This window comes from Labrus mixtus, chromosome 20 (genome assembly GCF_963584025.1).
Source record: "Labrus mixtus chromosome 20, fLabMix1.1, whole genome shotgun sequence".
Lineage (NCBI taxonomy): Eukaryota > Metazoa > Chordata > Actinopteri > Labriformes > Labridae > Labrus > Labrus mixtus.
Genome location: NC_083631.1, coordinates 10480118 through 10490288, shown reverse-complemented (window position 1 = coordinate 10490288; position 10171 = coordinate 10480118).

Below are 10171 nucleotides of genomic sequence, written 5' to 3'. Positions count from 1 at the left end.
GAAAAACCCCATGATGCTCCCAACCTTTAGACCCTTGTTATAAATGGGATGAATTTGCAGAACAGGGCTTACCATGTTCCACTAAGGGGTGATGTGAAGGGCAGTCACTATGCAAGTAGCGTCTGAGAGAGCATAATAATGCAGTCATCAAGGATGACAATATTTTCACACATCTTTGATCATAAAATATGTAACATTATCAATATATGAACCTGATGTTTTGCTCCTGCTGGTTTTCATTAAGTTTATATTCCCTCTGGCCTACCTTATTACATTTGTTGACCAGCTGTCACTTTAATGTTGCCTGAGATAATAATGAACCAGAAAGCTGTATGAAGTTACCTTCAAACTAGCACACATTTCTCTGAACATCTTAACCCATGGCTACCAAATGGTTAATATGATCAGACAGTATGTTTAACAGAAAGGCTGGCTTGCTAGCCAGACTTCAAATCTTTCCACAGTGTTTTCGTGGAAAAATAACGTTGTGTAAATTAGCCATGTGCTGCACATTGCGACTCATTGAATCAGGTTTCACGCTTCTTGCGGTCGGCGGGACGCTATTGCGTAGTCGCGGTCGGCGGACGGGTTCGCAACCCTTGGCTACAGGACCCAAAAGTACTCTCTGCCCATGTTGAGGGCTGACACTCTAACCGCAATCAGTATGAAACGACTCGACGTTCGCAGGGAACGTGCTCGCCAGCCGCAAGAAGCATGAATAAGGTTTTAGATTCATGACAGCTCGTGTCCCAGGTTTACCCCCCCCCCCAGCACAATTATAAACAACGGGTACGTTTCTGAAGCAATTAAACTTTCTAGAGGTTTCAGGCAAGGCTGTCCTCTTTCAGCTTATCTCTTTATTCTTGTAATATAATTATTGTGATAATTCTGTTTGGTTTTGCTGTAGGGTTTTTTGTATTTGTTCTCTCTCTCCTTCTCCCCCTCCCCTTTCTGTTTTCTTTCTCCTGCAGGTATGTGAGTGGCAGGGGTTGTGGCTGGCTTCTCCACTCAGCAGCAGACGAGGCACACCTGGCTCAGCTAATTATCTTGTCTATAGAGAACAAACCATATAACGTATTTTTGTAGGCCAACCCGGAAGTAGCATCGCCATGGGGTCTAACGAGAATTCGCCTATGGGATTTTTGCATTGGATTTTGGATCATTGCAGAAAATAATCTCTGTGGCAAACGCAAGTTTCTGAAGCGTAGGCGTTTTGTTCAGCAGGATAATCTTCACAGATGAACACAATTTTTATGATGTTTGAAGCATAAATGGGGCCGACAGAAGTAAAAAGCTAACGTTATGCTACAAGCAAACTACACCACGGTCGATGATTGTGACGTCACTAGCGTTATGCTTCAGACGATCTCCGATAAACTAATCCGCGTAGCTTAATAAATTGTTTACTAACCTAATATTTGCCTTAACCTAAAGATTAAACCTACATGAGACATCTCCGACTAGTGAGAGAGTTCCTGGCATCTGTGTCCGGCGTGATGGCGTTTACTGTCCCCGACAACCACTGTAGTCACATTTAGCCACTTGTTAGTGTTATAAGCAGATGAGAATTTCTGTATAAACAGAAGAAAAGAATGAGACAGGCAACTGTGCTTCTTTTCAGTTCAGCTTCACTCGGTAGAATCTTTATTAAACAGTATTCAAAATAAATGCTTATTTTTCTGACACTTTGTGCTTTGTTTTCTGTATTCTAATATTGGATCATTAATACAGAATTCACAACATCACAAATAATCACAATAAAAACAGTCGACCGATTCCATATCTTGTTTTCAAGATAAAACTCATATTTACAGTTTCCACAAAATAATCCTATATGCTACTGGTGTTTAACAACATAAACACACATTTAATCAGCTCTATAACTGAACTAGAGTTTACTTTTACTCTAAAACTACTTGAGGACAATATTAACCTCAGTTGTATAATTTCCCGGGCTATTAAAAGGTCCTTGAATGTAACCTCACTCACAGATGTAAATAAAGGGAGATTAGCACGTTGTGCCTAGTACAATAGCTGAAGACTGACAACTGTAACTCCTTATAACATTGAAGCTGTACACATGACAATAACAACACTATCCATAACCTTCAGAACACTTAATCACACTGTTAATATAATATCTGTTTCGAAATGAGATGTGCAGGAGCTAATTTAAAGGTCCCATATTATGCTTTTTCTGGTTTTATATGCCCTTTAGTGTTTTTTCCAAGTATCCTGTGCATGTTTAAGCACATCTATGTGCAAAAATTCAAAGTCCGCTGAAACGCGGCTTCTCCTACGTCCTCCTGTTAGCTGTAGCATTAGCTGCACGTAAAGCTCGGTTCTAGCCCCCCTCGATAAAAATGTGTCAGTCCGACGTCATTGTCAGTGTGAGATCACTGATCTAAGTCCATTGGCTTGTTGTGGCAAGCCCTGCAGCTCATGTTAAAATTTCCGAGACGCGTGCTGACCAACTGACCAATAATGACAGAGCGGATCAGCAGACCAATCAGAGCAGACTTGGCCCACGTGGGGTCGAACAGTGTGGGCTCAACAGAGCGTAGCTGACGGACTCAGAGCGGAGAGGGAGCAAGGAGGAGCAGTACATGAAAACAGACACTTTTTTCGGACTTTAGCTATTGTGAACGTACAAAAGTAGGTACATAGATTAAATATACGAACCCCAAAAAGGGGATAATATGGGCTCTTTAAATCAACACAAAAAGATGCGTAAAAAGTTCAAAATTCACAAGTGGGGGTATTACCTAACGTAGTTTATGTGGTCTAACAAAACGCCAACATCTCTGAAACTTGTGTTAACCACAGACCTTATTTCAGGCATCTAACCACAAACCCATTCAAAATCCCCATTGAATTTAGACATTAGACCCCATGACGCTCAGATGCTTAAAGCCTGGTCTTCACTCCACTACTCTGCCAGATAATTCCGTCTTGTTCAGTGCTCCGGTGTGCCTCGCTGTTCACCAGTTACTTCGCCTGAGTTTCCTGCGTCACCTTGAGGATTATTTTTCTGGCCAGCCAGCTCCCTGCCTTCACCGCCTGCTCTTTTGAACAGCTCTTTTTAATCAGGTTTTTTTTACATTGTATACCTACGTCAGTCTCTGCTTTGGGGTTTGATTTAAACTGAAACCTTGAAAATAATTAGAAATCAAAATAAGAAATAATGTTAACATAAAAGGTTTAGAGATGAATGGATTAGAGTCAAAGGCCTCATTTTATGCAGATGATGCTTCCTTCCATGTAAAAACAGATGTTCTCTCATTGGAGACCCTCATTGTTGAGTTAAATTGTTTTGCCTCTTTATCTCGATTGAAACCAAACTATGAAAAATGTTGTATTCTTAAATGTGCTCAGTATCTTTCAACATTTTTCTACATTTTTTATGAATTTGCTGTCTCTATGGTATCAATTTCAGTCTGTCACCAAAAGATGGGATAGAGGCCAGACAACTATGGAAGCGACTAGTGATCAGAATTCAAATGATCCAATGCAAATTGGATGACTGAATATTCATTTTAAATATAGGTCAAATAATGCACCTATATTCTGAAAGTTAAAACGCGTTTCTGTTAATGCATTTTCATTTCAAAATTATCATGTTCGTTTGAATTATGATACAAATTTAGCGGAGCATTTTTTGAAAATGAAAAAGCATATGTCATTTTCTTCTTCGTTTTAATTTAGTTAGTTTAGTTGAAAACTAAAATGCAAATTAGATAAATTAATCATAATTTTATTTTTGAGTCAAATAATACACCCATATTCTGAAAATTAAAAAGCATTTCTGTTAATGCATTTTCATTTTCAAATTAGCTTTATCATTTGAATTCTGATCACTAGTCGCTTCCATAGACACGAACCAACTACCGTGAGCCAATCGATCCTGAGCAACGGCTAGCTGTATGTTTGAGGTAAGAAAGTTATTTAGGCTATATATGCTGTCTGTGAAGCGCTACCATATACTTTGTTTGACAGGATATACTTTTAGCTGCGGATATAGCATCCATATAATCTGTCAACCGAAGTGGATCAGAGCGTGTGCTTCACTGTGCGTTAAGACACACAACGGTGTGGTCACTGGCTATATGGACACATGATGACTCGTTTGTTAGAAAGTGCATAAAGCGAAGATATAATCTATTAATCTGTGGCTTGGCATATAGCCAAATAGCTGGTAGCCTATGCCTCATGATGAGACAACCGGTATTAAATGTTTTCATATCGGCCTCAATGTTGTCCAGCCGTGAAGCATGACTCCAAGATTACAGCCGCTCTCCAGGCCGGGATGAAAGCAGCGAACAACTCTTTGAAGACATTGTGTGGCTGAGTTCAGGAAATAAATAAAAATAATAAATGTTGGACTACATGAATTTAGTTAAATAAAACGAGTAGACTAGTTTACATAACCAATATTTCTATGACCGCAGCCGCCGGCATACAGATGATTTTTTTTATATGCCAATACCTGGTCTTCCTTATTTCAATAGAAATGTTTTTTGTTTTTATAAATATTGAAGATTATTACTGAAGCCTTTTCGTCTGTATATTGTACCTGAAATTTTGAGAAAAAACATTTACCTTACACTACAATGATCAGACAGAAAGTCAATTTACTCATCACCTTCTGTTAAGTTAGTTTGGTTAAACAATGTGAGTGAAGTAGGCCTGATTCTGTATCTTGTTCATCTCTTCTCTTAACAGATAAAATCGGTTTCACCAAGCTCAGTATTTACAAAAGTTGTATTTAAATTTAAGAAGTTGTGATATAGCAGCCTACTTTACTAGGCTATCACTGTAATCAAAGGTTATTAAGGAAGAGAAAAATAGGAGGGCAATTTGACTCCTTGTGAGCCAATTACACACATCATTCCTGTCAAAATCCTCTCAGCAGACATGAATGCATGTAGGCTATAAAATAATGGAAATAAGATCTAATCTGTGTAACTTAGTTATTTATGTATTTTATTCTGCAGGTTCCTCAGCACCGGGGACTCTTTTGTTTTCGGCTTGGGGTTTCCACGGTTGGTGGAATAGTTAAAGAAACCTGTCGACTGATTTGGGAGCAGCTCAAGGGCCAATATATGCCGGTGCCTTCGGAGGAGACCTGGAGAAACACTGCGCAGCTATTTAGAGAAAGATGGAACTTCCCAAATTGTCTGGGAGCACTGGATGGCAAACATGTTGTCATTCAAAAACCGACTCATTCAGGCTCCACCTACAGAAATTACAAGGGGACATTCTCGATTGTTCTCCTTGCCCTCGTGGATGCTGACTACAGATTCCTGGCTGTGGATATTGGGGCCTACAGCAGCAACAGCGACGGTGGCATTTTTGTCAAATCTGCTCTTGGTAGGGCTCTTGAAGCAGGTGCCCTGAATGTGCCACCCCCTGCTCCACTGGAGTCTGCACCGCAGCTTGGAGACCTCCCATTTGCTATCGTGGCAGACGATGCTTTCCCCCTGAAGACCAATATCATGAAGCCATATGCGGGCAAACACCTCCCCGAGGATAAGCGCATCTTTAATTACCGCCTATCTCGAGCGCGCCGCATATCTGAGAATGCATTTGGCATCCTGAGCCAATGTTGGAGGGTCTACCAGCGGAGGATGCAGCTCAAACCCAGCACAATGTATCAGGTCATGAAAGCCACCTGTGTGTTGTGCAATTACCTGCGTCCAAGTGATGGCGACCACCAGGCTAAAGGGGATGTCACAGGCGATGATGACGATGATGGTGATAATGACCCCGAGCTAATCCTGCGTAACGTTCACTTAAGGCCATACGGGTTCGGGATACCCTCCGCCAGTTTTTTTAATCGCCTGCTGGCAGCGTCCCCTGGCAATACTCCCGTGTCCATCGCGGTGTCTTCAGTTAGAGGAGCACTAACTGATGTAGGGTAGGAGTAAGCACTACTAGGTAGAGCTATTCTGGAGAATCCCATGGATCCAGGAGGCACTCAAGCCCTTACGCCACGTCAAGGCAGAGTCCATGAACAATTGAACTATACTAGACTAAGTAAACAACAACATGAATATAGGGTTAGGGTTAGGGGTTAGTTGTCACTAAAATAAAAAACTATGTTGAGATGTCATGTCTGCCTTGATTCCCTGAGCTCAATTAGGAGCAACAATAATCACCTGTGCTGGCTGCAGCAATCAGCCACAGGTGAATGAGATCCCCAAATCAGGTCTCCCATAAAGGGAAGGAGAGTTCATTGCTCAGTTTGCTCTCCAAAGGACAAGACCCGTTCCACCTTTCTTTGCCGAGCGCGTCCACATGTGACTTATTATTTGAGTAAATTAGTTTAGTAATTATGTTTGTTTATGATGCACATAGGCAGACTTGATATATTGTTTAATTTATACATCCTGTTTACTGAGCCTGTTTCAAATTATTGAACATTATTTTGTTAACAAGGCAAATTAATAATTGTTATATTTTGTCTTTGAAACAGGAAAAACCACTTGACAAATTAAGGAAAAAACCTGTGCTAATAAAAAGCTTACAGTGGACTCATTCTGGCTGCCTTCATTCCCATGCCTCAACTCACCTTTAGAATGTCAATGAGCTTCAGCCCTCAACATTTAGGTTACACCTAAAACAATGGTCCTTTGAGCCGAAATGACATTCAAACATAACGATGAGTAACCCAAACCAAACCTGCCCAGTCGGCCCTAACGATAATGTCTCTGAACTTACTGGCCTACACCCTGCAACTTGGAACAGTTTCTGCTTCTCGGATTGATAAAGGGGGCCAGACATAAGACAACATTAGGACGTGGGAGAGCTAGGACAAGATGAGCCCCGACCTACTTTAAGGACTGTGTGACAGATTCAACAGGTTGGCAGCATGCGGACAGAGACGAGCCTGCTCACCTACAAGCAGAAGAACACAGAAGAGTTCAAAGCACAGCACCTTCTCCTCTTCCTCTTTGCAAAGCAGAGGCTCCAGTCAATCCTTAAAAGAGGCTCTGGACCCGATCCAAAAGGCTAAATTGGAGGTGAAACTTAAAGGTATGGAACTGGATGAGTTCTTTAAACAACAGGAGGAGGAGGAACATGCAGAAACGTATTACAGAAAAATGGATGACCAGGGGTCTCATTTATAAAAGAGTGCGTAGAATCCATTCTTTAAATGTACGTGCACCAAAAACCCGGGAAATGGCGTGCGCACAAAATGATTCAGATTTATAAAACAGTTCGTACGCACACGTGCATGCAATGTTCCCTTTATAAATCACGATCCACCTGGAAATGTGCGCACGTAGATTAGTTCCATGTTCCGCCCTCTACACGCCCACAATCAATCATAAACGGTCAATGCAAAGTAGCTCGTGAATGAAAATGCATACAAACGAGGGGGCAGATCAAAGGTTTCCAGCGCTGGATCGCGGCGAAACCCGAAGTTTAGACAAAGAAACGAAACTTTCTGACCCAGAAACAGAGGAGTTTGTGAATAAAGTGAAGGATGAAATGGACATATTGGTAGTTTGCTGCAGCAGGAGGATCACAAACTGAAGAAAAATCAGAGAATGACACCACGTCGCTGCTGCATTCACGCTGTCCTCCTACAGCACCAAAACATCCACCGTGGCGGACTTTTTTATTTTTTTTTTATTTTACGTTTATATATTGTCATAATGAAAGTTACTTATCGGAAACGGCTCACTACATGCGCGATTATAGCCTAAATAAAACCATCGGTTTGAATGATTATGATGACGTGAAATAAATTGTGGAAGAGGCATCAATATAATATACCTTCTGCAGGCTTCAATTCACCACTTCGCCGTCTGTGTCGCCAATTTCCCATGCCTCCAAAATGAACATACGCCTGGGTCAGAGTTTGCTTACCGGTGCGCACATTTTACCGTCAGGTTTGTTTTTATAGATCACAGACTTTGCGTGGGAAAAGGCGTACGCCAGTTTCAGACCCCGTTTTGTGCATACGCAACGGTTATAAATGAGACCCCAGGCCTGTGAGGCTAGCCGGTCCCGAGAGGTTTTAACAACTAAGCTGTCCAGAGATAGGAGGCTCAGGCAGCTAGAAAGAGAATATGAGGAGGTTAAACTAATAACATCTCTGCTGCAGGGGGAGAAAACTGACACTGGTCAGGTAGAAGATAAAACAGATGATGTAGTAGACTGCCGAGCCCATTCTTTCCCTTCATCTGCTGTGTATGGGGCTGAAGGAGGTTCAGAGGCGGCCCTAACCATTTTGGTGCCCTAGGCAAGATTTCAGCCGTTGCCCCTTAAATTGCAACCAGTTTGACCACCAAAGACAATATTCATCCACTTAAGAAAACTCGCTTACAGCTTTATATTTAACATCATTTCTTTATTTTAAAATAAAAAATACTGATCAACAAACATGAATAAAATGGTTATAACTGATTTCTTATAAATAAACACAAAATAAAATAAAAATAATAATTCCTTGGGTTTCAAGAGGGTCCTCGCTCAGTCTGAGTGCTCGGGCCCTAATAAATACAAATAACTAGTTTAACAGAACAAACAATACCAAACAGTGCAGAGAGCAGAAGTGGTCACAGGCAGCCCAGGGACAGCAGGGGATGGGTTTAAATGTTTTAAAATGGCATCTGGAGAGAGATGAGCATTTGTTCAACAATCTGCATTTTATAATATAGTGTGAACACAAAATATTATTTTCTGTTCAGAACAGTACAGAAACGTCAGCATAGTTTTTCAGGTGAGCCCAAACGTTTTCCTTACAACCAGACCTACAGCATGCACAAATATCTATTCAGTGAGGACTTCTAGCACAAAATGCATTCATGCTCTTAGACAAAAGGTAAGAGCTTAAAACTATTAATGACAACAGGAGGTGGAAAATAAACATTTTAATCTACTAGGGTGAAAGCTAACTAAGTACAAAGATGTCAATAAATATAAAAGTAGGTTTTGTTTCTCAAACAACATTGGAACAAAAGAAGTAGTGTATTTCTCACACTGGTTATTTTTCTTAACATGAATAATCTTAACGTAATAAAAGTACAGTGGAAATAACTGATGTTAACTGGAGCTAGGAAACACGGACGTTACTATCATCCATCCATAACGAGCTAGCTTCACTACAACAGATAAATAACTGATCCGTGCAGCACGTTACCTCCATGTCTTTTTCACGTTTTTCCTCCTCGTCTTCTGTTTTGTCCCTGGGCTCCGGAGGGCTTTGTTGTTGTTTTTTACATCACGGTCATTTATAAACGTGATATTAATTCGTACGGTCAGTGTCACTCACTTCTAATGAGTCACCTGCCCTCTGTTGTGATGTGCCGGGTCAAGCAGGAGACAAGAAAATAGAGCCTTTTTAAATATGTGAAGTAGCCTAGTTGTGTTTTCATGGCTTATTTTGTATCATTACTAAATAATAACATGAAAATTATATTAGATAAATAATATTTAGTGATATTTAAACGCATTTTTCCTTCTATTTCTTCTTCTTATCTTCAACTTTTCCGCTGCACTCTATGGAGGCTGGCGCACCTAGCATTTGCCTATAATGCCTATGCCACGGGACAGCCCTGGGTTCCTATATGGCAAAGCAGCAGCTCCTCCCATCACCTGGTAGGAGTGTTCAGGCGATCTGGCAAATTGATCCAGATCAATGGAGAGAAGAGGAGGAGTCTTCAACCATACAACCTCAACCCTCACACTCTCTTCCTCATCAGCCATCAAGGCCATCTCTTGGTACATCCTACTATCAACCTGATGCAGCTTCAGCTAATCCAGCTTCATTCCGAGCTCCAGCATTCTCTCAGCTGGACAGCAGGTTGGCCTCCTCCTCCCAACAGATCCAGCCCCTCGTCCTAATTGGCTCGGATTATCCGCAGTTAATTGTGCCCCTACAGCCAATCTGCACTGGCCCAGCTGAAGCCCCAATAGCTGTCCTCACTGGTCTAGGATGGACCATCCAGGGAACTACGGGTCTGTGTTCACATTCAGCCAGGAGGCAACAATGCCTTTTCACAGCTACCCCTTCCTCATTGGATGCAGATGAACTAATGAGGAACGTTGTGAAATTGAGGCAATCAGAAACCTTCCCTCATCATGATATAAGGGAAGTGACCGGGTCAAAACTTGACCCCTAATAGCACCCAGCACTGCATGTCCAGCCTCAAGGCACTGG